The sequence below is a fragment of the Somniosus microcephalus genome, chromosome 6 (genome assembly GCF_052327205.1).
Source record: "Somniosus microcephalus isolate GS21.2 chromosome 6, FLI_Smic_1.0, whole genome shotgun sequence".
In the NCBI taxonomy this organism is placed as follows: domain Eukaryota; kingdom Metazoa; phylum Chordata; class Chondrichthyes; order Squaliformes; family Somniosidae; genus Somniosus; species Somniosus microcephalus.
In genome coordinates this window covers 6331254-6356320 of record NC_140992.1, presented here as the reverse complement: position 1 = coordinate 6356320, position 25067 = coordinate 6331254, and the positions used below count along the sequence as shown (strand labels likewise).

The 25067-nt window shown below is 43.7% G+C and overlaps 1 pseudogene; it reads left to right on the top strand.

Annotated features, from left to right (window-relative positions):
* LOC147115403 (extracellular calcium-sensing receptor-like) overlaps nt 1-25067 on the top strand; it is a 54225-nt pseudogene that overhangs the window by 18094 nt on the left and 11064 nt on the right.

Here is a 25067-nt window from a genome sequence, read left to right as displayed (position 1 = left end):
TAGAATGACATGTTACTGATCATTACAACACCTACAAACTCAAGTGGTCCCGTTTAGGGTGCAGCACTCTATGTCCCGTGCTATCCAAGTTCCTGCCTTCTTCGTCAGGTGGCTTGGGTTTTCTTCATATTGTTTGTGTATCGGGCCTAGTTCAGAGTCTTTACTCACTTCGATAGACTCTACTACCCAGTAAACTTCCCAAGGCTGACTCCCATTCTTTGCTGACAAGAGTAGTGCCAGTACCAGCGGTATGATTTCCTCGTCCCTGTCCTCATTTCAGAGGGCCAATAATGCCACTCCCATCTGGAGCATCATATTTCAGTCTATGTCGCGGTTCTTTGAACCATTTTCTCAGTTGTTCTTCATGAATGAACAATGGGATTTGATTAGTCTCAACGTTGTCCAGTCCCTTCTGTACCACATGCATCATAAATGTCGCATAGAGGCTACACATGATACGCCTATTAAGGTCTTGATTCAGGTTAACCTCATTGTTTGTCAATATTCCTTTTAATTGCCTCTTCATTACCTCATCGTGTTCACATATACTTTCTATATCTATTGTTTACTCCTGCTAACCTTGCCATGGCTCCTATTCCTAGCCATTCTGTCAGCCCTCACTTTCTTTGTGATTTAAACTGATTCTCCTTATGTCCCATATCTTCCTCAGCCATTGGTTCCTGTTTTCTATTCTTTACTAACACGTCCTTTACTAATTCTCCTGCCATTTTGTCTATTAATTGTGAATTACTCCCTTCACATAATCTATTTGACAAATTCAAGATCATGTTTAACGCAACTGATATGATTTCAAAACACACATCGTTATATAATACATTTCCTGGTTCAGTTACTTCTAGCCCATAAACATTTGCGTTATTTTGCTGGATCAGACAGGTAGAGTTAATTTGTGAGTTGGGATGTATTTTTTCTCCCCACATACGTTTTAGTGTTATGATGATCAGCATCAGCGTTTGGACTTGGCAAACCAACAGTTAATATTACTCATCAACATAAGACATTTGTTACTTTAAAATACCTTGCTATTATTATCTTTTCAGTTTGCATTGAAGTCTTTTACAATGTTCTTGAATTACTTCTTGTCCTAGTGTGACACTAATTCTTTAACTGAACCCTATTAATTCCATGACCAGTTTAGTGTTTGGGGCCAGGGTGTTATCCATGCCATCTGGTTCAGGGGCGTCTTCCTGGTCTCCCGCATACGGGACTCCCAATCTTCCCAAGGAGCCCGCTTTAGGGTTCTTTCTCTATTACCAGATATTATGCTTTTGAGAGGCTATACCTCGGTTTATCACTGATTCCAAACCTAACGCTTTTGAGGTCCTCTGCTTCCTCATGGAGGACCCTTCTCAGTTGGATCCATGTTTTGTTTTCGAACCTGTAAGGTATGGCCTCCTTGTCTCCCACCTTCAGCTTGTAGCTGATTTGTATACAACCATGGCCACCTTGTCCATACAGAGACAGACATCGACCTCCCTGATTTTTTTTATTTTTAGCCTCCCTACAGGTTTGTTTTGTTCAGTACTTAGTGGAGGCCTTGAAACTGACGACCATTCTGGCTGTAAGGAAATCCTGGTTTTGTCAGCATTTTCTTTACCTTTAATTTTAATGCCTCTGACAGGTAGCAGTGTGTTTAACTCTATCCTGATTATTTCAAAGCCCGTTTCTCTATCGAGAATGTGTCATGGCCTTGATGATTTAAGAAGTTGCCTCACTCTCCTGAGCCACATTAGCCATTTCATGTTGTGCTGTCTTGGATAACTGAGCATATCTGAGATTCGTTCGTTCACACACACAACGATATCCCAATATCATGTCACACGTGGGATCTGATCCAAGCCATTCTCTGGTGATCTTATCAAAAGATCGTGGGGTATCTGGACATCTTTGCTCATCTCCCTTTGCTTGGTCCTGATGTCTCGATTAGTGGCCAGCCTATCAAACTCAGTTTTCTTATTGTTCAGTATAGGCAATGACACAAACATCTCGCAGAGAAAGCTTACTACACTTCCCAGACTTTCACAAGAATTTACATTAATACCAGATTGCACCCAGGTGATTTATGCCAATTCACCTAAGAACAATTGGACCGTATTTTTTGAACCCAGAGAATATAGGCCTAGTCTACTCAATCTCTTCTCATAGGGCAATCCCCCATCCCAGGAATCAGTCTGGTGAGCCTGCGTTGCCCTGCCTCTATGGCAAGTATATCCTTCCTTAGGGAAGGAGATCAAAACTGTACACAATGCTCCAGGTGTGGCCTCACCAGGGCCCTATATAATTGCAGTACGATGTCTTTACTCTTGTACTCAATTCCCCTTGTAATAAAGGCCCACATACCATTTGCTTTCCTAATTTCTTGCTGTACCTGCATGTTAACATTCAGTGATTCGTGTACAGGGACACCCAAGTCCCTCTGAACAACAACATTCCCCAATATCTTACAATTTAAAAATACTCTGCTTTTCTATTTTTCCTACCAAAGTGTACAACTTCACATTTCTCCACATTATATTCCATTTGCCATGTTCTTGCCCACTCACTTTGCCTGTCTATATCCCTTTGAAGCCTTTGTGCATCCTCCTCACAACTTACATTCTCACCTAGCTTTGTATCATCAGCAAACTTGGATATATTACATTTGGTCCCCTCATCCAAATCATTGATATAGATTGTGAATAGCTGAGGCCCAAGCACTGATCCTTGTGGTACCCCATTAGTTACAGCCTGTCAATCCGAAAATGATCAGTTTATTGCTACTCTCTCTTTTCTCTCTGTTAACCAATTCTCAATCAAGGCTAGTATATTACCCCGAATTGAAGGGAGGGAGGAGGCAAAGAAAATTACTATCACCAGGGAAGTGGTACTGAGCAAATTGTTGGAACTGCGGGCTGACCAGTCCGTGGGTCCTGGTGGTCTTCATCCTAGGGTCGTAAAAGAAGTGGCTAGTGAGATAGTTGATGCGTTTGTTTTAATTTTCCAAAATTCCCCAGATTCGGGGAAGTTTCCATTAGATTGGAAAATAGCGAATGTAACTCCTTTATTCAATAAGGAAGGGAGACAGAAAGCAGGAAACTACAGGCCATTTAGCTTCACATCAGTCATAGGGAAGATTTTAGAAGCTAATATTAAAGACGATATAGCAGAGCACTTAGAAATGTTCAAGGTAATCAGGCAGAGTCAACATGGTTTTGTGAAAGGGAAATCATGTTTAACCAATTTACTGGAGTTCTTTGAAGAAGTAACATGTGCTGTGGATAAAGGGGAACCAGTGGATGTACTGTACTTAGATTTCTAGAAGGCATTTGATAAGGTGCCACATCAAAGGTTATTGTGGAAAGTAAAAGCTCATGGTGTAGCTGGTAACATATTGGCATGGATAGAAGATTGGCTAGCTGACAGGAAGCAGAGAGTAGGCATAAATGTGTCATTTTCTAGTGCCACAGGGTTCAGTGCTGGGGTCTCAACTTTTTACAGTTTATATAAATGACTTGGATGAAGGGAACGAAGGTATGGTTGCTAAATTTGCTGATGACACAAAGATAGGTAGGAAAGTAAATTGTGAAGAGGAGATAAGAAGGCTACAAAGGGATATAGATAGGTTAAGTGAGCGGGCAAAGGTCTGTCAAATGGAGTATAATGTGGGGAAATGTGGAATTGTCCATTTTGACAAGAATAATAAAAAAGAAGCATATTATCTAAATGGTGAGAAATTGCAGAGCTCTGAGATGCAGAGGGATCTGTGTGTCCTAGTGCATGAATCGTAAAAGGTTACTTTGCAGGTATAGCAAGTAATTAGGAACGCTAATAGAATGTTATCATTTATTGCGAGGGTAATTGAATACAAAAGTAGGGAGGTTATGCTTCAGTTATACAGGGCATTGGTGAGACCACATCTGGAGTACTGTGCACAGTTTTGGTCTCCTTATTTAAGGAAGGATGTAAATGCTTTGGAAGCAGTTCAGTGAAGGTTTACTAGACTAATACATGGAATGGGCAGTTGTCTTATGAGGAAAGGTTGGACAGGTTAGGCTTGAATTCGCTTGAGTTTAGAAGAGTAAGAGTTGACTTGATTGAAACATGTAAGATCCTGAGGGGGCTTGAATGTGTAGAGGATGTTTCCTCTTGTGGGAGAATCTAGAGCTAGGGATCACTGTTTAAAAATAAGTGGTCGCCCATTTAAGGCAGAGATGAGAATTTTTTTCTCACAGTGGGTCGTGAGTCTTTGGCACTCTCTTCCTCAGAGGGCGGTAGAAGCAGAGTCTTTGAATATTTTTAAGGCAGAGGTAGATAGATTCTGGATAAGCAATGGTGTGAAAGGTTATCTGGTGTAGGTGGGAATGTGGAGTAATCAGATCAGCCATAATCTTATTGAATGGCGGAGCAGGCTCGAGGGGCCGAGTGGCCTACTCCTGCTCCTAATTCGTATGTTCCTATGTTCATATTTCATAAGTCCTAATTTTGTTTAATAACCTTTTGTGTGGCACCTTATCGAATGCCTACTGAGAATCCAAATACACCACATCCACTGGTTCCCCCTTATCTATTCTGCTAGTTACAACCTCAAAAACCTCCAACAGCTTCGTCAAACATGATTTCCCTTTCATAAATCCATGTTGACTCTGTCCAATCCTATTATTATTTTCTAAGTGCTCTGTTACCCCGTCCTTAATAATAAATTCTAGCATTTTCCCTACTACTGCTGTCTGGTCTGTAGTTAACCGTTTTCTCTCTCCCTCCTTTCTCAAATAGTGGGTTTACATTTGCTACTTTCGAATCCGCAGGAAACGTTCCCGAATGTATGGAATTTTGGAACATAACAACCAATGTATCCACTATTTCTATAGCCACCTTCTTTTAAAACCCTAGGATGTAGGCCATCATATCCTAGGGCTTTAATGGCTTTCAGTCCCATTAATTGATCCGGCACTAATTTTTTTACTGCTATCAATTTCTTTCAGTTTCTCATTCTCGCTAGAAGAATAGATTGCAGGGGATCATACACTTCCTCTCTAGGAGGGATGTCAGCGTAGACGTGGGTCCTCATGGCCCCACTGATGTGCAGCAAAGTGCTCTCCAGCTCCTTGGCGGCAGGGAAATGAGCAGGCTGCGTGTACCTCTGCTGAAGCCACAAGGCTAGCAGCTGGTAGAAGCACACAGCAGAGAAAGATGATGCACAAGTAGATTCACAAGGGTAGCCACTTGGGTGTTTTAGCCACTGTTTGTGTAAAGTTTCAGTTAATGTGCTTGTCATGAATCTTATCATTCATGGAGAAATGACTCAAGAAACAACACTATGTGGCCAGCTGGTGGCGCCGTCCAAGGAGCATAAATACTCGGGCATGGGCCCAGCTTGGCTCAGGATATTTCTGTAACCAGGAACTAGTGATGTAACTAGAATCTCCTGGTTGTGAAACAGTTGATTAAAGCCTTGTTTTATACTCAAACCGAGTGCTCAGTAGTCTTTTTACATCAATTTAACCAACTGACCTGCTCCACGCTCTGAGTGGTTCTGGGAACAGACGGCTATGACTCAAATTGTAGAAGGGAACACGGATGAAGTAATCAATCCATCATGGAGAAACTACTCAGACCCGCCCGTCTCGACCTGGACGCAAATTCACTTGCAGCTGCTAAGGTATGGAAACACTGGTATCATACCTTCAGCAACTTCCTTGGGGAGTGTGGTGCGAATGTTCCTAATAAGTTACGAATGCTTGCCAATTATGTATCCCCTCATGTGTTTAACTATATCGAAGACTGTGTAGGCTATGATGCCGCTATCCAAAAACTACAGCAACTATATGTTAAGGCCCCAAACGAAATTTTTGCTCGGCATCTACTGCCCACAACTCGACAACAACCCAGGGAATCACTTGACAAATTCTTTCAGAAACTTCGCAGGCTCAGCAAGGATTGTAATCTTAAAGCACCTATAGCTGAGCAGTACCAGGAGGAGTTAATTCGTGATTCCTTTATTAATGGGATTGCATCTCCCTTCATACGTCAGCGTCTGTTGGAGAATAAAACCCTCAAGTTACAGGCTGCCTATGAACAGGCATGTTCTCTGGACTTAGCAAAGAGGAATGCAGAAACCTATCTTTCACTACGGGCACGGGATGCTGCTATCACTTTTAGTGAATCCTTCGATAGGCCTCGGGCAGAAGCCCTCATGGATGATGACTCCAACCTGACTGATGACAACCCTACCCTAGAAACCTACACTGATGACTACTCTGCCCTAGCAGCATCTTGGCAATCTGGAAGAAAGTGTTTCTTCTGTGGAGGTGTGTTCCATTATAGGAAATTTTGTCCTGCTCGTAACGCAACCTGCAATCATTGCAGCAAGAAAGGTCACTTTTCTAAGGTATGCCAGTCAAGATGTGCGGGTTAGGTTGATTGGCTATGATAAATTGACCCTTAGTGTTAGGGGGATTAAATACGTGGGGTTACGGGGATAGGGTGGGATATGTGTTGGTGTAGGGGTTACGGGGATCGGGTGGGATATGTGTCGGTGCAGGCTCGATGGGCCGAAATGGCCTCTATCTTCACTGTGGGGTTTCTGTGACTCTTCTGTGATTCTGTGAAGAGCTGCAATTAGTAAGAAAGGCCACTTTTCTAAGGGATACCGGTCAAGAGCTCTTGTTACTTTTGCAGCTACTATCTATAAAACTGCTCCTCCCCCAAGAGCCACTACTAAGGTTACAGCTGCAATCTATAAAACTGCTCCTCCCCCAAGAACCACTACTAAGGTTACAGCTGTCAAGGGTAAAACTGCCCCTCCTCCTATCACAGCTGTTTTTCCCCAAAGTCTGTCCCATGCAGCCACAAAGGTTTCGGTAAATGGACACATTTTGAGTGCATTAATCGACTCATGCAGCTCTGACAGCTTCATTAGTGAGCGGGCTGTCAGTAAGTTAAAACTGCAGCTTTACCCCTGTGACAGGGAAGTTGCAATGACTCTGATGGCACTGACCACCAACTCTTCCGGCTTTTGTCTTGTTGACCTTATTCTCAATGGCCGCACTTATTGCTCCACCCGGTTCAGGGTGCTCAAAAACCTATGTAGAGATGTGCTCCTGGGAGACGATTTCCAGAAACAACATGAAACAGTCACTTTCGAGCTTGGAGGGTCAAAGCTGGAGCTAAGAGATTAGCGTGTAAAGTTAAGGCACATGGGATTGGGGGCAAGGTATTGACTTGGATAGAGAACTGGTTGGCAGTCAAAAAGCAAAGAGTTGGAATAAACGGCTCTTTTTCCGAGTGGCAGGCAGTGACTAGTGGGATACCGCAAGGATTGGTCCTTGGACCCGAGCTATTCATAATAAATATTAATGACCTGGACGAGGGAACTAGATGTAATATCTCCAAGTTTGCAGATGATACAAAGCTGGATGGGCGTGTGTGCTGTGAGGAGGATGCCGAGACAGTCCAGTATGATTTGGAGAGGTTGGGTGATTGGGCAGAAGCATGGCAGATGCAATATAACGTGGATAAATGCGAGATCATCCACTTTGGTGTCAAAAACCAGAAGGCAGCTTATTATCTGAATGGTAATAGATTGGGAGAAGGGGAAGTGCAACGAGACCTGGGTGTCCTTGTGCACCAGTCACTGAAGGTAAGCATGCAGGTACAGCAGTCAGTTAAGAAGGCAAATGGTATGTTGGCCTTCGTAGCGAGAGGCTTCGAGTACAAGAACAAGGATGTCCTGCTGCAGTTGTACAGGGCCTTGGTGAGACCACACCTTGAGTATTGTGTGCAGTTTTGGTTGCCTTCTCTGAGGAAGGATGTTCTTGCCATGGAAAGAGTGCAGCGAAGATTCACCAGGCTGATACCTGGGATGGCAGGAATGACATATGAGGAGAAATTGGGTCGATTGGGCTTATACTCGCTAGAGTTTAGAAGAATGAGAGGGGATCTCATTGAAACTTATATAATTCTAACAGGACTGGAAAGACTGGATGCAGGAAGGATGTTCCCAATGGCTGGGGATTCAAGAACCAGGGGTCACAGTCTAAGGATAAGGGGTAAGCCATTTAGGACAGAGATGAGGAGGAATTTCTTCACCCAGAGTGTGGTGAACCTGTGGAATTCTCTACCACAGAAGGCAGTGGAGGCCAATTCATTAAATATATTCAAGAAGGAGTTGGATATATTTCTTAAGGCTAAAGGGATCAAGGGATATGGGGAGAAATCAGGGACAGGGTACTGAATTTGGATGATCAGCCATGATCTCATTGAATGGCAGAGAAGGCTCGAGGGGCCGAATGGCCTACTCCTGCTCCTATCATCTATGTTTCTATGTTTCTATGATTCTATGTATTTGAAGAAGAGTTGAGGAGTTTGCCCCGTTGTTTTGCCAAAATTTTTCCTTCAACCAGTATCACGAATATAGATTTTCTGATCATTATCACATTGCTCTTTGTGGGACATTGCTGTGCACAGATTGGCTGTTGGATTTCAACACGTTACAATAGTGACTACACTTCAAAACTTCTTCTTTGATTGTAAAGTGCGTTGGGATGTCCCGAGTTCGTGAAAGTCCCAATATAAATGCAAGTTTTTTCTTCCTTGCTCTCGTATCCGTGTGTTAATAGAGACACTGAAGGCAGGAGTTGGTTTCACAGGTGTTTACTGAACAAAGTCTGGAGGTGAACTAACTGATACAACACAATATATAGGCTTATATAGCCCGAGTGGCCATTACCGGGTGCATTACAGTACACAGGGGGCTCTTAAAGGCACATACACTACACCTGCATCTTTATGTTTTTTCCTTGATGCTATCAAAGGGAAAAGGTGATTTCGCGGTGTCGCTAAATGTGCTATTATGGTGGCGGTTACTCTTTCTGATTCCGATGAATTTCGAATATTTGGAAGTGTGAAATATCATTATTTCACCCGCATTCCAATAACCTACTTCGATTTTCTTTCCTGTTTGACTCAACGCAGGTTAGTTACTTTTCCACGTGTGTATGTCTCAGTAATAGGAACCAATATCCAACCTTTTATGGAACAATACCAAGTGACTACCATCAATCCAAGGCTTTGGTGCAACTTGTTAAGAGGTTTGGATGGACTTGGATTGGAACCATTAGCAGCGACAATGACTATGGTAACTCGGGAATGAAAGCGTTTATAGAAGCTGCAGTTAATTTCGGCATTTGAATTGCCTTCTCCGAATCGTTTTACAGAACCGATCCCGCAGAAAAGATTACGAAAATTGTACGAATGATAAAAGCGTCGACCACAAAAGTCGTGATGGCTTTTGCGGTACCAGGGGATATGCGCGTTTTGTTTGAGGAGATTTTACGGCAAAACCTCACCGGCATTCAGTGGATAGGAAGCGAAGCTTGGATCACAGCGGATATTATTGCTCCAGATAAAAGATCGAGGTTCCTTCCCGGGGCAATCGGAACTGCGGTGCGTGTGGTAGAAGTTCCAGGTCTGCGGGACTCCCTGCTCAGGGTCCATCCTTCTATGTTTCCCGGGGATAGTTTAGTAAGGGAGTTTTGGGAAACGACGTTCAGATGCACTCTAATATTAGATAACAACAGAAGCCAAGTAGGTTCCTCTTCTCGGCTCCCTCAATGCACCGGAAATGAAACTTTGAATGAAATATACAAAGTCTATACTGACTTAACGATGGACGGAATTTCCTACAATGTATATAAAGCAGTCTATACTTTCGCACACGCGCTGCACCACATGTTTTCGTGTGAAAATGACAAAGGACCATTTATAAATAATACATGTGCACATGTTTCAAACTTTCAACCGTGGCAGGTAGGGAATATAGCCCATTTATTTTCATTCATTTCAACTGCAGAATAGGTTATTCAACGTAAAAAAAATCTGTGAAATAACGTTGTTGAATATATTTTTCGAACGGTATCATCTTAAAATACAAAAAATACACTCTTTTCATGTAAAGTCTCTAAACAACTCTGTCCTATTATTTTCTAAAGCTGCTCCATTACATAAAGTCCGTATATTTCATAACGAAAGCTGGTGAGAAGGTATATTTTGATGATAGTGGAAATCCAGTAGCCGGGTACGACTTTGTAAACTGGCAAATGAATGAAAATGGAGGCATTGAAGTAAAGATAGTTGGACATTATAATGGATCAGCACTTCCGGGGAAAGAACTGGTGCTGAAACCGAAGCAAATTGTCTGGCGAGGTGGGGAGCAGGAGGTATGTCTGCCAATTTAAACTGGCTGTAATTTTACTTTATATAATAGCTTTTGATGTCCAATCAAAATTCTATAGACTCTGGAACAGTTCCCATGGATTGGATGGTAGCAAATGTTACCCCACTGTTCAAAAAAGGTGGTTGAGTGAAAACCTGGAATTATAGACCAGGAAGCCTGACATCGGTAGTGGGAAAAATGCTAGAGTCCATTATGAAAGATGTAATAGCAGAGCACTTGGAAAACAGTGACAGGATCGGACAAAGTCAACATGGATTTACAAAAGGTAAATCCTACTTAACTAACCTACTGGAATTTTTTGCGGATGTAACTGGTAGAATAGATAAGGGAGAACCAGTGGATGTGGTGTATTTGGACTTTCGGAACGCTTTCGATAAGGTCCCGCATAAGAGATTAGCGTGTAAAGTTAAGGCACATGGGATTGGGGGCAAGGTACTGACTTGGATAGAGAACTGGTTGGCAGACAGGAAGCAAAGAGTTGGAATAAACTGGTCTTTTTCCGAGTGGCAGGCAGTGACTAGTGGGTACCGCAGGGATCGGTCCTAGGACCTCAGCTATTCACAATATATATTAATGATCTAGACAAGGCAACTAGATGTAATGGCCGAAATTCGGGTCGGGGGCTTCCCGCGGGTGCAAGCCCCTGATCGGCACTTACCTTGTGCACCGGCCGTTGTGCTGTGGGCCCCTGTGGAATTCCGATCCGGGGCCTGGTTCAGCTGCCAGCATGCAGTGCGTGCGTATCCCAGGGGTGCAGTTAGATCGATGCATCCCCTGGGATCACATGGGCCATGGGCAGCCAATCAGAGCAGGGAGTGCTCCATTCATAAGATTGACAGAAAGAGCTGTCAAAACTTATAAATACAACGGCCCCAAAAAAGAACTAAATCTTTAAATAAATTTAAAAATACACCCCTTTTTTTCAATAAACTATAAATTACACAAAATAACTATATTAAACAATAACTTAAATTTTTGAAAAAAATAATTTTATTTTCTAATGGGGCTAAAAATAAACTTACCTTGATTTAATGTATTTGAAAATAATAAAGCTTTGGAAAAATGTCTTAATTTTAATTAATTCACCACTTACCTTGTAAAAAGCAGGCCTTACACCTGCTTTTTACATGTCTAACTTCGGGAGACTTACCCTCCCGGGAACACCTGTAAAAAAACCCGAAGACTGAAGCGCACGTGCAGCCTCTACCCCACACGCGTTCGACCTCTGAACTCCTTCTTTCAGCGGAACGGAAGTGCCGCTTTCCCACGCATGCGCAGTGCATGCAGGAAACCAGCACTTCCATTGGGCTTACGGGTGAGTACCCTGTGCGTACTCATCCGTGGAGACCCGAATTTCTGGGCCAATATCTCCAAGTTTGCAGATGACACAAAGCTGGGTGGGTGTGTGTGCTGTGAGGAGGATGCCGAGAAACTCCAGTGTGAATTGGACAGATTGGGTGATTAGGCAGATGCATGGCAGACGCAGTATAATGTGAATAAATGCGAGGTTATCCACTTTGCAAGAAAAAACAGGAAGGCAGATTATTATCTGAACAGCAATCGATTGGGAGAAGGGGAGGTGTAATGAGACCAGGGTGTCCTTGTGCACCAATCGCTGAAGGTAAGCATGCAGGTGCAGCAGGTGGTTAAGAAGGCACATGGTATATTGGCCTTCGCAGCAAGAGGGTTTGAGTACAGGAACAAGGATGTCTTGCTGCAGTTGTACAGGGCCTTGGTGAGACCACACCTTGAGTATTTGTGCATTTTGGTCGGTTATCTGAGGAAGGATGTTCTTGCCATGGAGGGAGTGCAGCGAAGATTCATCAGACTGTTGCCTGGGATGGCAGGAATGACGTATGAGGAGAGAATGGGTCGATTGGGCTTATATTCACTAAAGTTTAGAAGAATGAGAGGGGATCTCATTGAAACTTATAAAATTCTAACAGGACTAGACAGACTAGATGCAGGAAGGCTGTTCCCTATGGTGGGGGAGTCCAGAACCAGGTGTCACAGTCTAAAGGTAAGGGGTAAGCCATTTAGGACAGAGATGAGGAGGAATTTCTTCACCCAGAGAGTGGTGAACCTTTGGAATTCTCTACCACAGAAGGCAGTTGAAGCCAATTCATTAAATATATTCCAGAAGAAGTTAGATATATTTCTTAAGGCTAAAGGGATCAGGGTATACGGGGAGAAGACAGGGACAGGGTACTGAGTTTGGATGATGAGCCATGATCTCATTGAATGGTGGAGCAGGCTCGAGGGGCCGAACGGCCTACTCCTGCTCCTATCTTCCATGTAATAGGGAAAAGCCTCAGAAAACCGATAGCAGGACCCAGTCTACAGCCGTTTATAAAGGGTGGATCAGGCATTACTAATCTGACACTTCATGCAGGAAATTAACCAGATTTAGACAACGGTGGAGGGGTAATTTTAAAGCAGTGTTTATTTGCAACACCATAGTTTTGATTTGTCCCCTTGGATGACACGACCAAAATTCTAATTCGTCCCCTTGGAGGAGAAGACACACCCAGCATTTTGTCTGGACTGTGTTATTAGATCTGGCTGTCTGAGTAATGAAGTGCTTTGCAATGTGTAATTTGATCCTTTCATTCTGTCTGCCAGGCTCCAGACAGAGCTCGCAGTACTGCATTCAGGGAACAGACAGGGCTCATCCTCGCTGGTTAGGACCTTCTCCCACCCAAAAATATTCCTGACCGTCCCCCAACACGTTCCTGACCTTCCCCTCCCCAATTAGTTCCTGACCTTTTCCCTCCCCAACAAAAGTTCCAGACGTTCTCTCCCCTGGGTGCCTGACTTCCTCCAGCCCTCCCCACCCCAGTTCCTGACTTTCTCACCACAGCTTCTAACCTTCTCTGTCCTCCATCTTAGATCTCCTCTCCTCCCCCTTCGATCATCTCTCCTCTCTTCCCAGCCCCATCCGATCCTCTGACCTTCGCCGCACGGCGCTGAGGGAAGTGTGGCGGGGCAGGCCGCAACCACGGCACCTTATGGTACTGTGTATCCGTGACCGGAAAGAGTGGGCATGAGCGTTACCAAATCGGTGCACATGCACAGACAGCGTCAAAGATGCGTTGTAAATAATCACTGCATAATTTTAATCTAACTCACCGGGCTGGGAACCCATGGGATTGGGTGGAACGCTGGTCTTACTCTCCGCCCAATATTACTCACAGTGGTCTTCAATGCAGAGTAACATTTGGGGTGGAGCAAAACCAGCATTTCACCCGTTTCCGTCAGTGTCCCGACTGGCGGGATAGGTTACACTTGTCTACCGTCGCAGGGAATGTTTTGGGTCAGGTAATATTTCAAAGCATCGTTTGATAAAATTCGGCATAAGAGACTAGTTAGTGAAATTAAGACGTGTTATATTACAGATGAATTGGTAACATGGTAGATAAATGTCTGACGTAAAGAAAACAGAATAGGAGTAACTGGGCGTCTTTTTTCTGATTGACAAGATAGAGTTAGCCGTGTAGTCCAACATGCATGGTTTTCCTCTGAAGCACACGTTTGGCCTTTATTCCCACATCATTGTTGGTGGACAAGAAAATCTGGGCTTGGAGAGTGCAGCTGCCGAAAGCCCTGCGATATTATCAAAATGTGAGGACAACACGAAGTCATGACAGACTGGAGTGCATGTAGGCGACTGAAAGGGGATAGATTAGAGGCTTGGGCAAATATGTGGCAACTGTAGTTCAACTTAAAAAAATCCCAAAACGTCATTAATATAGAACTTTTAACCTCCTCATGGCATACCATAGAGCTGCGCAACCAAGCAATTGTTTTTGAAGTATAGTCCCTGTAGTTTTTTAGTTATTTGGAGGATAGCAACAAACAATAATGAAGCTAAATGACCAGTTAATCTGTTTGTGATGATATTGATTGAGTGACAACTGTTAGCAAGCGGCTAGGGAGAGCTCCCCTGGTCTTCATAAATGACAGGACTTTAGTCAGTAAAACATATGAAGGTCTCGAAATACGATATGAACTTCAATCTTAACTGTAAACATGCAATTTTACCAATGAAGAGACAGATATTGATGTTACGAATGAGTGCTTGTACAGTGTATCTATCAACATCACAAGGTCGATAAACTATCGTTTCCTTCCTTTAAGATCCCCCGTGCAGTTTGCTCTGAAAGTTGTTCTCCTGGAACAAGAAAAAAGGCTCGGAAAGGACAACCTGTTTGTTGCTTTGACTGCACTCCCTGTGCGGATGGGGAGATTAGTAACACTACAGGTGAGTCGAATACAGATTATATTTTAATATACGTGATTCGGCAAGTGTCCTCAGAGATATCTAAAACTGAGCTTCTTCACTATATAATGTTCTCCTTTTTACTTAGACTCCACAGAGTGCATCAGATGTCCTGTGTTATACTGGTCCAATGAGCGGAAAGGTCAATGCATACCAAAGAATATAGAATATCTGGCTTTCACAGAGATCCTGGGAATTGTATTGGTGACTCTTGCATTGATTGGAGTGTGCATGTCTATAAGTATAGCTCTTCTATTCTTTCGATATCGAGAGACACCTCTAGTTAAAGGTAACAATTCCGAGCTGAGCTTCCTCCTTCTTTTAGCACTAACATGCTGTATTTTGTGCTCAGTTACATTCATTGGCGAACCGTCCGGCTGGTCTTGTATGTTACGACACACAGCGTTCGGTGTTACATTTGTGCTGTGTATTTCCTGCGTTTTGGTTAAACCCATCCTGGTGCTGATGGCATTTAAGGCAACGCATCCCAGCAGTAACAGGATGAAATGGTTTGGATAAAAACAGCAGCGTGTGAGTGTTTTCCTCTTAACATTCTTTCAGGGTTTAGTATGTGCCCTTTGGCTGATCACTGCGCCGCCATTTCCCATGAGAAACACAAACTATTACAGGGACATTATTATTTTAGAATGTGATGCGGGATCTTCTGCAGCCTTCTATTCTGTATCAGGTTATATCGCTTTGTTATCCTGTGTATGTTTTGTCTTAGCGTTTTTCGCCCGGAAGTTGCCAGATAATTTCAACGAGGCTCAATGTATAACTTTTGTGCCGTTTGGATAACTTTTATTTCGGCTTCTGTGAGTTCTCCTGGGAAATACACTGTAGCGGTGGAAGTGTTTGCGATTCTGGCCTCCAGCTTCGGATTGTTGCTTTGCATTTTTGCTCCGAAATGTTACATTATCATAATAATTCCAGAGAAAAACACAAAGAAATACCTAATGGGTAAAGGGATTGAAAAGAAACTTTAAAGAACGGTAAGATTTCTTGGTATGAATATTTGCTGGTGCATAATTTTACTTCGAAGGCTTTTTGGAGCAATTAACTCATATCCTGCAAATCGATTCATTTATAAAGCTCAAGTTTACGTTTCCATGTGATTCATCTGCCCTACAATATGTTGCCTCACCCCTCCTTAAATCTGTAATCTCCTACTGCCCCAAACCCCCCCGAGTTATTTGCGCTCCGCCAGTTCTGGCTTCGTGAGCATCCCTAACTTTAATGGCTCCACAATTGACGGCCGTGACTTTAGCTGTCGAGCCGTTAAGCTCTGGAATTCACTCTTTAAAACTCTCAGCCTCTCTTGCTCTCTTTTCGCCTTTGAGGCGCTCCTTAATACGTGCCTCTTTGCCAAGCTGTTGCTCATCTGCCCTGAGTTCTCCTTATGTGGCTCCGTGTCAAAATGTGTTTTATACCACACATGTGAAGCGCCTTGGGACGTATTACTACGTTGAAGTTGTTCTTGTTGCTGTTTTGAGGCTCCACACCCACTAACATGCCATTTCCCCCCATCCTATTTCATTATTTTGCTGATTAATTAGGTGTTGTTCATGTCCCAATTTCTTTCCATTTTGCAACATGCTATTTACGTGACATCAGAAAATAACAAAAACTCTCAGCAAGTCAGGCATCATCGGTGGAGTGTGAAAGGTATAGTTAACATTCAGGTCGATTATCTTTCGTCAGAACCCACCTTGAAAAGAAGAACTGAACGTCCTCACGGTGGATACGCTTGGAAAATAATTTGCGATGAATTATACATCAAAAGTGTGCACAAGAGAACTTTCTTGATCAGTAGATTTGCAGCCCAATGAGGAAGGAAGCAGTTATAACCCTTTTGGACTATATCCAACTATCCGAGGCTGACGCCTTATTGGTAACAGTGGTTGATTTTATTTGATATAAGACATTAAAATATTTGAGCAGCAGTTTACAAGGTACATTTGAGAATTATATTACGGCAGTGTTCCTTGGGTTGAAGTTTTGATTCCATTCCAAATAGCCGCTACAGTTCGTCGTCGTCCACCCGGCAGGTGTTTGCTGTTGAATCTTCTACACGGGGGGTGTTCCCAATCACACCGGATGCACCCCAGAAACAGGACCGGCAGCAGTATTCGTCTAATCACGTTTCCTCTCATAATCCCCAACTATCCCAAACAAATTGATGATACGCTCATGTCCAGGAACAGACGGTGTACGGGCCTCCCTTATCTATGTCTTCAGTCTCACCACAAGTTTCTATTATCTCTGGATTAATGTCTCATCCTGCAGGCTTTGAAACTAATAGCGTTACAATCACTTCTCAAAACATAGTTCCCTTTCCTAACTTAATTAGAGCAATGTATGTAACTGTGGCCTATCAAACCTAAGAAATTAAATGTAATCTACCAAGGCCCGATATTATAAACGGTTATACATTGGAGAAAGGAATGTGAATTCTATAGTACTCATGGCTGCGCTGAGGAGGAAAATACCAAGATAGCGAGTTTCGCATCTCAATGTTTTCTCAGTAAGAGAATACTCGTTGGTCTGGAAAAGCCTACTATAAATTCTTGTAGTTTACCTTCCTGGATTGCAAGGAAGTGAAGGCACATTACTGACCTGGTTAGGAAATTGGCTGAGCGACAGGAGATGGAGAGCAAGTATAACGAGCAGGTAATCTATTTTGTTGGATGTGCCTAGTGGCGTCCCGCAATGATCTGTGTTGGATCCTCAGTTCTTTATTTTATTTTTTAACGATTTAGATGGTGGGATAGAAAGCCATACATCCACATTTGCCGATGACACAAAGATAGGCTCATTGTAAGCATTGTAGATGGAAGCATTAAATTACAAAGAAATATAGATAGATTAAGTGAATGGGCAAAACTCTGACAATTGCCTTTCAATGAAGGCAAATGTGAGGTCATCCACTTTGGACCTAAAATGGATAGAACAGGGTAGTTTATGGTGAAAAGCTAAAAACATTGGAGGTCCAAAGAGACTTGGGGGACCAGGTACATAGATCAATAAAATGCCATGAGCAGGTACAGAAAATAAACAAAAAGGCTATTGTAATGTTGGCCTTTATAGCCAGAGGACTAGAATACAAGGGGGCAGTAGGTATGCTGCAGCTGTACAAAGCCCTGTTTAGACCACACCTGGAGCACCATGAGCAGTTATGGCCACCACATCTTAGGAAGGGTATATTGGCCTTGGAGGGAGTGCAGCGTAGGTTTACTCGGAATGATACCCGGATTCAGGGGTTAAATTACGAGGAGAGATTACAGAAATTAGGGTTGTATTCCGTAGAATTTAAAATGGTAAGGGTTGATTTGATCGAAGTTTTCAAGATATTAAGGGTAACAGATAGGGTAGATAAGATGAAATTATTTCTGCTGGTTGGACAGTCTAGGACTAGGGGGCATAGTCTGAAGATTAGAGCCAGACCTTACAGGAGTGAAATTAGGAAACTCTTCTACACCTAAAAAGTGGTAGAAGTTTGGAACTCTCTTCCGCAAACAGCAATTGATGCTCGGTCAATTGTTAATTTTAAATCTGAGATTGATAGCTTTTTGTTATCCAAAGCTATTATGGGATGTTGGGTACAGGCGTGTATATGGAGTTAGGTCGTAGATCAGCCACACATTAAATGGTGGGGAACCAAGGGTCTAATGAGGGTGAGGAACTTAATGTAATTAATATAAGTATAAGAAAAGTACTAGAGGAAGTAATGGGACTAAAACCGACAATTCCCCTGGACCTGACGGTCTACATCCTAGGGTATCTAAAATAGGTGGCTGAAGAGATAGTGGATGCATTAGTTTTGACCTTCCAAAATTCACGAGATTCTAGAATGGTCCCAGCAGATTGTAAGTTCGCAAATGTAACACCGCTTTTCAAGAAAGGAGGAAGCGTAAAAACAGGGAACTACAGGCCAGTTAGCCTGATATCAGTCGACGGGAATATGCTGGAATCCATTGTTAAGGAAGTGGTATCAAGTCACTTAGAAAATCATAACATGATTAGGTAGAGTCAGCATGGTTTTACGAAAGGGAAATCGTGTTTGACAAATTTATTAGAGTTTTTGGAGGATGTAACTAAGAGGGTAGATAAAGCGGAACCAGTGCATGTACTATATTTTGATTTCCAAAAGGCACTCGATAAGGTGCCACATAAAATGTTATTACACAAGACTAGGGCTCATGGGGGTGGGGGTAATATAATAGCACGGACAGTGTATTGTTTAACGGACAGAAAGCAGAGAGTAGGGATAAACAGATCTTTTTCAGGTTGGCAGGCTGTAACTAGTGGGGTGCGGCAAGGATCAGTGTTGGGGCCTCAGCTATTGACAGTCTATATTAATGACCTAGATGAAGGGACCGAGTGTGATGTATTCAAGTTTGCTGATGATACAAAGCTAGGTTCCTATGTTCCTATGGATCCACTGTTCCTGGTTAAGCTGCAATTTTAAATTCTTTCGAACTGGTTTCTCCATATTACCTTATATACCCATATTTCCTCAAAAACTTGATTTCTTTCTTTTAATAATTACCCGGTATGGTAGCATAGTTGGAAAATTACTGGACTAGTAATCCAGAGGCCTGGACTAATGATCCAGAGCCGTGAGTGCGAAATCCCACCAAAGCAACTGGGAAATTTAAATTCAGTTAATTAAATAAATCTGGAATTAAAGCTAGCTTGTGACCATGAATTTACCGGATTGTCATAACAACCCATTAGGTTCACTAATGTCCTTTAGGGAAGGAACTCTGCCATCATCTGGCCTATAAGTGAATCCAGACCCACAGCAGTGTGGTTGACTCTGAACTGCCCTCTGAAATGGTCTGGCAAGCCACTCATTTGTACCAAACCGCTAAGGAAAACAGTAACAATAACAAGAATAATACTGGACGGACACCATCTTTGGACACACAAAATGCACAGCCAGCGCAGTCGACCCTGCAAATACCCCATCACTAACATGTGAGGACTTGTGCCAAAATTGGGAGAGCTGTCCCACAGACTAATCCAGCAGCAGCCAGACATAGCCACACTCGTAGAATCATACCTTTCAGCCGTGGTCCCAGACTCCTCCATCACCATCCCTGGGTATGTCCTGTCCCACAGCAGTACAGACCGACTAGAGGCATAGTAGTATACAGTCGGGAGGGTGTAGCCTTGGGAGTTCTCAACATTGACTCTGGACCCCAGGAATTCTCATGGCTTCAGGTCAAGCATGGAAAGGAAACCTCCTGCTGATTACAACATACCACCCTCCCTTAGCTGATGAATCAGTACTGTTCCATGAATCAACACCGCTTGGAAGAAGTACTGAGGGTAGCAAGGGCACAGAATAAACTCTGGGTGGGGAACTTCAATGTCCATCACCAAGAGTGTCTCGGTAGCACCACTGCTGAATGAGATGGCCGAGTCCTGAAGTGTATAGTTGCCAGACTGGGCCAGCGGCAGATGGTCAGAGAACCAACACAAGAGAAAAACCTCATCTATCTACGTGTCACAGATGCATCTGTCCATGGCAGTATTAGTAGGACTGACCACCTCCCAATACTGTACTTGTGGAATCGAATTCATGTCTTCAGTATGAGGACACCCTCCATCTTGCTGTGCAGCAGTACCACCGTGCTAAACTGGGCATCCATGAGGCGCTGTGGGCCATCAGCAGCAGCAGAATTGTCATCCACCACAATATGTAACCTCATGGCCAGGCATATCCCTCACTCTAACATTAACTTCATTCCAGGGGACCAATCCTGCGGATGCTACAACACAGGATAGCGTGCATGCTAAACAGTGGAAGCAGCATGCTATAGACAGAGCTAAGTGATCCAACAACCAACGGGTCAGAACAAAGCTCTGCAGTCCTGTCACATCCAGTCGCGAATGGTGGTGGAAAGTTAAACAACTAACGGGAGGAGTAGGCTCCATGAACATCTCCAACCTCAGTGATGGAGGAGCCCAGCACATGAGTGCAAAAGATAAGGCTGAAGAGTTTGCAAACATCTTCAGCCAGAAGTGCCGAGTGGATGATCCATCTCAGCCACCTCCTGAGGTCCCCATCTTCACAGAAGTCAGTCTTCAGTCAATTGGATTCACTCTAAGTGATATAAAGAAACGCCCGAGCGCACTGGATAAAGCAAAGGCTATGGGCCCAGCCAACATCCTGGCTGTCGTGCTAAATGCTTGTGCTCCAGAACTAGCCTTGCCTGTAGCCAGCTATTCCAGTATAGGTACAACACTGGCATCTACACGATAATGGGGAAAATTACCCAGGTATGTACTCTCCACAAAAAGCAGGACATATCCAATCCGGCCATTTACCACCTCTTCAGTCTACTTTCAATCAGCAGCAATGTGATAGAAGATCTCGTCAACAGTTCTATCAAGCGGCAGTTTAAAACGTGTTTTATAAATATTAGATAATGGGATGTGGGCATCACTGACAGGGCCAGCATTTATTGCCCATCCTTAATTGCCCTTGAGAAGGTGGTGGTGAACTGCCGTCTTAAACCATTGCAGTCCATGTGATGAAGGTGCTCCCATTGTTTTGTTAGGGAGGGAGTTCCAGGACTTTGACCCAGTGACGATGAAGGAAAGGCGATATACATCCAAATCAGGATGGTGTGTGACTTGGAGGGGAACTTGCAGATGTTAGTGTTCACATGCATCTGCTGCTCTTGTCCTTCTAGGTGGAAGAGTTTGTGGGTTTGCGAGGTGCTGCCGAAGAAGCCTTGGTCAGTTTCTGCAGTGCATCTTGTAGATTGTACATACTGCATACATGGTGTGCCTGCGGTGAAGTGAGTGAATGTATAAGGTGCTGGATGGCGAGCCAATCAAGTGAGCTGCTTTGTCCTGGATGGTGTCGAGCTTCTTGAGTGTTGTTGGAGCTGCACTCATCCAAACAAGTGGAGAGTATTCCATCACACTCCTGACTTGTGTCTTGTATATGGTGGGAAGGCTTTGAGGAGTCAGGAGGTGAGACATTCACCGCAGAATACCTAGCATCTGGCCTGCTCTTGTTGCCACATTATTTATGTGGCTGGTCCAGTTAAGTTACTGGTCAATCGTGACCCCCAGGTTGTTGATAGTGGGTGATTTGGCAATGGCAATACCGTTGAATGTCAAGGGGTGGTGGTTAGAATGTCGCTTGTTGGAGATAGTCATTGCCTGACACTTGTGTGGCGTGAATGTTAGCTGCCACTTATCAGCACAAGCCTGAACGTCATCCAGGTGTTGCTGCTTTCGGGCATGGACTGATTCATTATCTGAGGAGTTGCGAACAGAACTGAACACTGTGCAATCATCAGAGAACATCCCCATTTTTGACCTTTTGATGGAGGGAAGGTCATTAATGAAGCAGATGAAGATGATTGGGCCGAGGCCACTGCCCTGAGAATCTCCTGCAGCGATGTCGTGGGGCTGAGATGATTGATCTTCAACAACCACAACCATCTTCCTTTGTGCTAGGTATGAGTCCAGCCAGTGGAAAGTTTTCCCCATGATTCCCATTGACTTCAATTTTACTAGAGCCCATTGACGCCACACTCAGGCAAATGCTGAATTGATGTCAAGGGCAGTCACTCTCACCTCACCTCAGGAATTCAGCTCTTTTATCCATGTTTGTGCCAAGGCTGTAATGAGGTGAGCCGAGTGGTCCAGGTGGAAGCCAGACTCAGTATTGATGAGCAGGTTATTGGTGAGTAAGTGCCGCTTGATAGCACTGTCAATGACACCTTCCATCACTTTGTTGATAATTGAGAGTAGACTGATGGGACGGTAATTGGCCGATTTGGATTTGTCCTGCGTTTTGTGGTCAGGTCATACCTGTGCAGTTTTACACATTGTCGGGTAGATGCCAGTGTTGTAGCTGTACTGGAACAGCTTGGCTGGAGGTGCGGCTAGTTCTGGAGCACAAGTCTTCGGCAGGACAGCCGTGATGTTGTCAGGGTCCATAGCCTTTGCTGTATCCAGTGCACTCAGCCATTTCTTGATACCACGTGGAACGAATCGAATTGGCTGAAGATTGGCTTCTGTGATGGCAGGAGGCCGATATGGAAAACCCACTCAGCAATTCTGTCTGAAGCTGATTGCAAAAACTTCAGCCTTGTCTTTCAGTGCCTTTGCTACCCTCAGTACTTCTTCCAAGTGGTGTTCAACATGGAGCAGTACCGATTCATCATCTGAGGGAGTGTGGTAGGTGGTAACCAGCAGGAGGTTTCCTTGCCCGTGCTTGACCTGAATCCATGAGACTTCATGTTGTCTGGAGTCAATGTAGAGGACTCCCAGGGCCACACCCTCTGTCCCGTATACCACTGTGCCGCAACCTCTGGTGGGCCTGTCCTGCCGGTGGGACAGGACATATATAGGGATGGTGATGGAGGAATCTGGGTCATTGGCTGAGAGGTATGATTCAGCTCTCCGCATTTTGTCACATGTCCCCAGATGTTCGTGAAGAGGAATTTGCTTGGCCGACTGGGCTGGGTGTGCCATCGCCGTGTCCGAAGCCAGTGCCAAAGTCGATGCTTTTGATAATTTCATGGTCACCATTACTGATACTAGCTTTTTATTCCAGATTTATTGAATTAACTGAATTTGAATTCCCCAGATGCCGTATTGGGATTTGCACTCCCGTCTCTGGGTCATTAGTCAAGGCCTCTGGATTATTAGCCCAGTAACATTGCCACTATGCTACCGTTCCCTCGACTCTGCATAATCATATTATGATTTTCCACGTGTCATGTTACCAGGTCCCTAATAAGAAATTCCAGAATTGTGCCTACTACTGATGTCAGGCTAACTGGCCTATAGAAACATAGAAACATAGAAACATAGAAGATAGGAGCAGGAGTAGGCCATTCGGCCCTTCGAGCCTGCTCCGCCATTCAACGAGATCATGGCTGATCATCCAAACCCTAGCACCCGGTCCCTACACCGACAGCCATCCCACCCAAGCCCTATCCCCGTAACCCCACATATTTAATCCCCCCTAACACTAAGGGCCAATTTTATCATGGCCAATCAACCTAACCCGCACATCTTTGGACTGTGGGAGGAAACCGGAGCACCCGGAGGAAACCCACGCAAACACGGGGAGAATGTGCAAACTCCACACAGACAGTCACCCGAGGCCGGATTTGAACCCGGGTCCCTGGCGCTGTGAGGCAACAGTGCTAACCACTATGCCACCATGCCGCCATCCACTATGCCACCGTGCCGCCATCCACTATGCCACCGTGCCGCTATAGTTATGCACGGTTTTCTCATCCTCCTTTCTTAAATAGCTGGGTTATGTTTGGTACCTTCCAATCCTTGTGGACTGTTCTAGAATCTAGGGAATTCTCGAAGATTAATACCAGTGCATCCACTCCCTCTGCAGCTACCTCTTTTAAAACCTTAGGATGCAGGTCCTCAGACACTTAGTTCCATTAATTAATCCAGTACTATATCTTTGCTTATACTGATTTCTTTAAGTTCCTCAATCTCTCTAGATCCTTGGTTCCCCATTACTTCTGCAATTTTTTTTGTGTCTTCTACCGTGAAGACAGATACAAATTATTTGTTTAATGTCTCTACCGTTTCCTTATTGCCCATTATAAATTCTCCTGTCTTTGCCTCTAATGGGCCCACGTTTACTTTCACTAATCTCTTCCTATTTACATACCTATAGAAAAGTTTACAATCTGTTTTTATGTCTCCTACTAATTTACACTCATATTCTTTTTTCTCTTTCCTTATTCATTCCTTGGTCTTCCTTTCCTGAATTCTAAAATCCTCCCTATCCTCAGGTTTACTACTCTTGTTGGGAAAATTCCTTTGGCCACTTCCTTTGATCTAATACTATCATTAACTTGTCTTGTTAGCCACGGTTGGACCACTTTTCCTGTGGGTTTTTTTGTGTTTTAAAGGAATGTATATTTGTTGTAAATTATGTATTAAGTCTTTAAATGCTAGCCATTGCTTGTCTACTGTTAGATCGCAAAAATAGGCCTGTGAACCAAAGCCTGAATCATCTAGTCTTTAAATACATTAACCAAAGCTGTAGGGAGGGCTGTAGTATTAGAAATCATATTCAACGGATGTTGAGCTTCACGTATTAGGAAATATATATATAAAACGTACATGTAGTATTTAGGTAGCTGCAAAGCATGATGGGACACTTGACCATCATTAACCCTTTTTAACTAAGTACTGTAGATATAGTGGACCACAGCATATTTACTAGACTCTTGGTCTCTGTCTTTGTTTTATCAGTGTTACAGAAGCAGTGTTTAATGCAGCTGACTTTCTGAGAGATAAGGGAAACTAAACTTCATAGGAAGTCAGCCATTTCTATCTTTGCCTCAAACACCTTATCTTCTTTTGTAATGTCTGTTTGCAACCAAAAGCTGACATTGTTTATTATCTCAAAAATTAAGCGGCCTTGCTCACAGAAGCTAGATGTCTAGAAACTAGGTGTTATGCTGGAAGGCAAAGAACACCTCAGGGCAGCTCCCGACATTGAGTGACTAATCACTCAACCAATAAGCGAATAACTGTAGT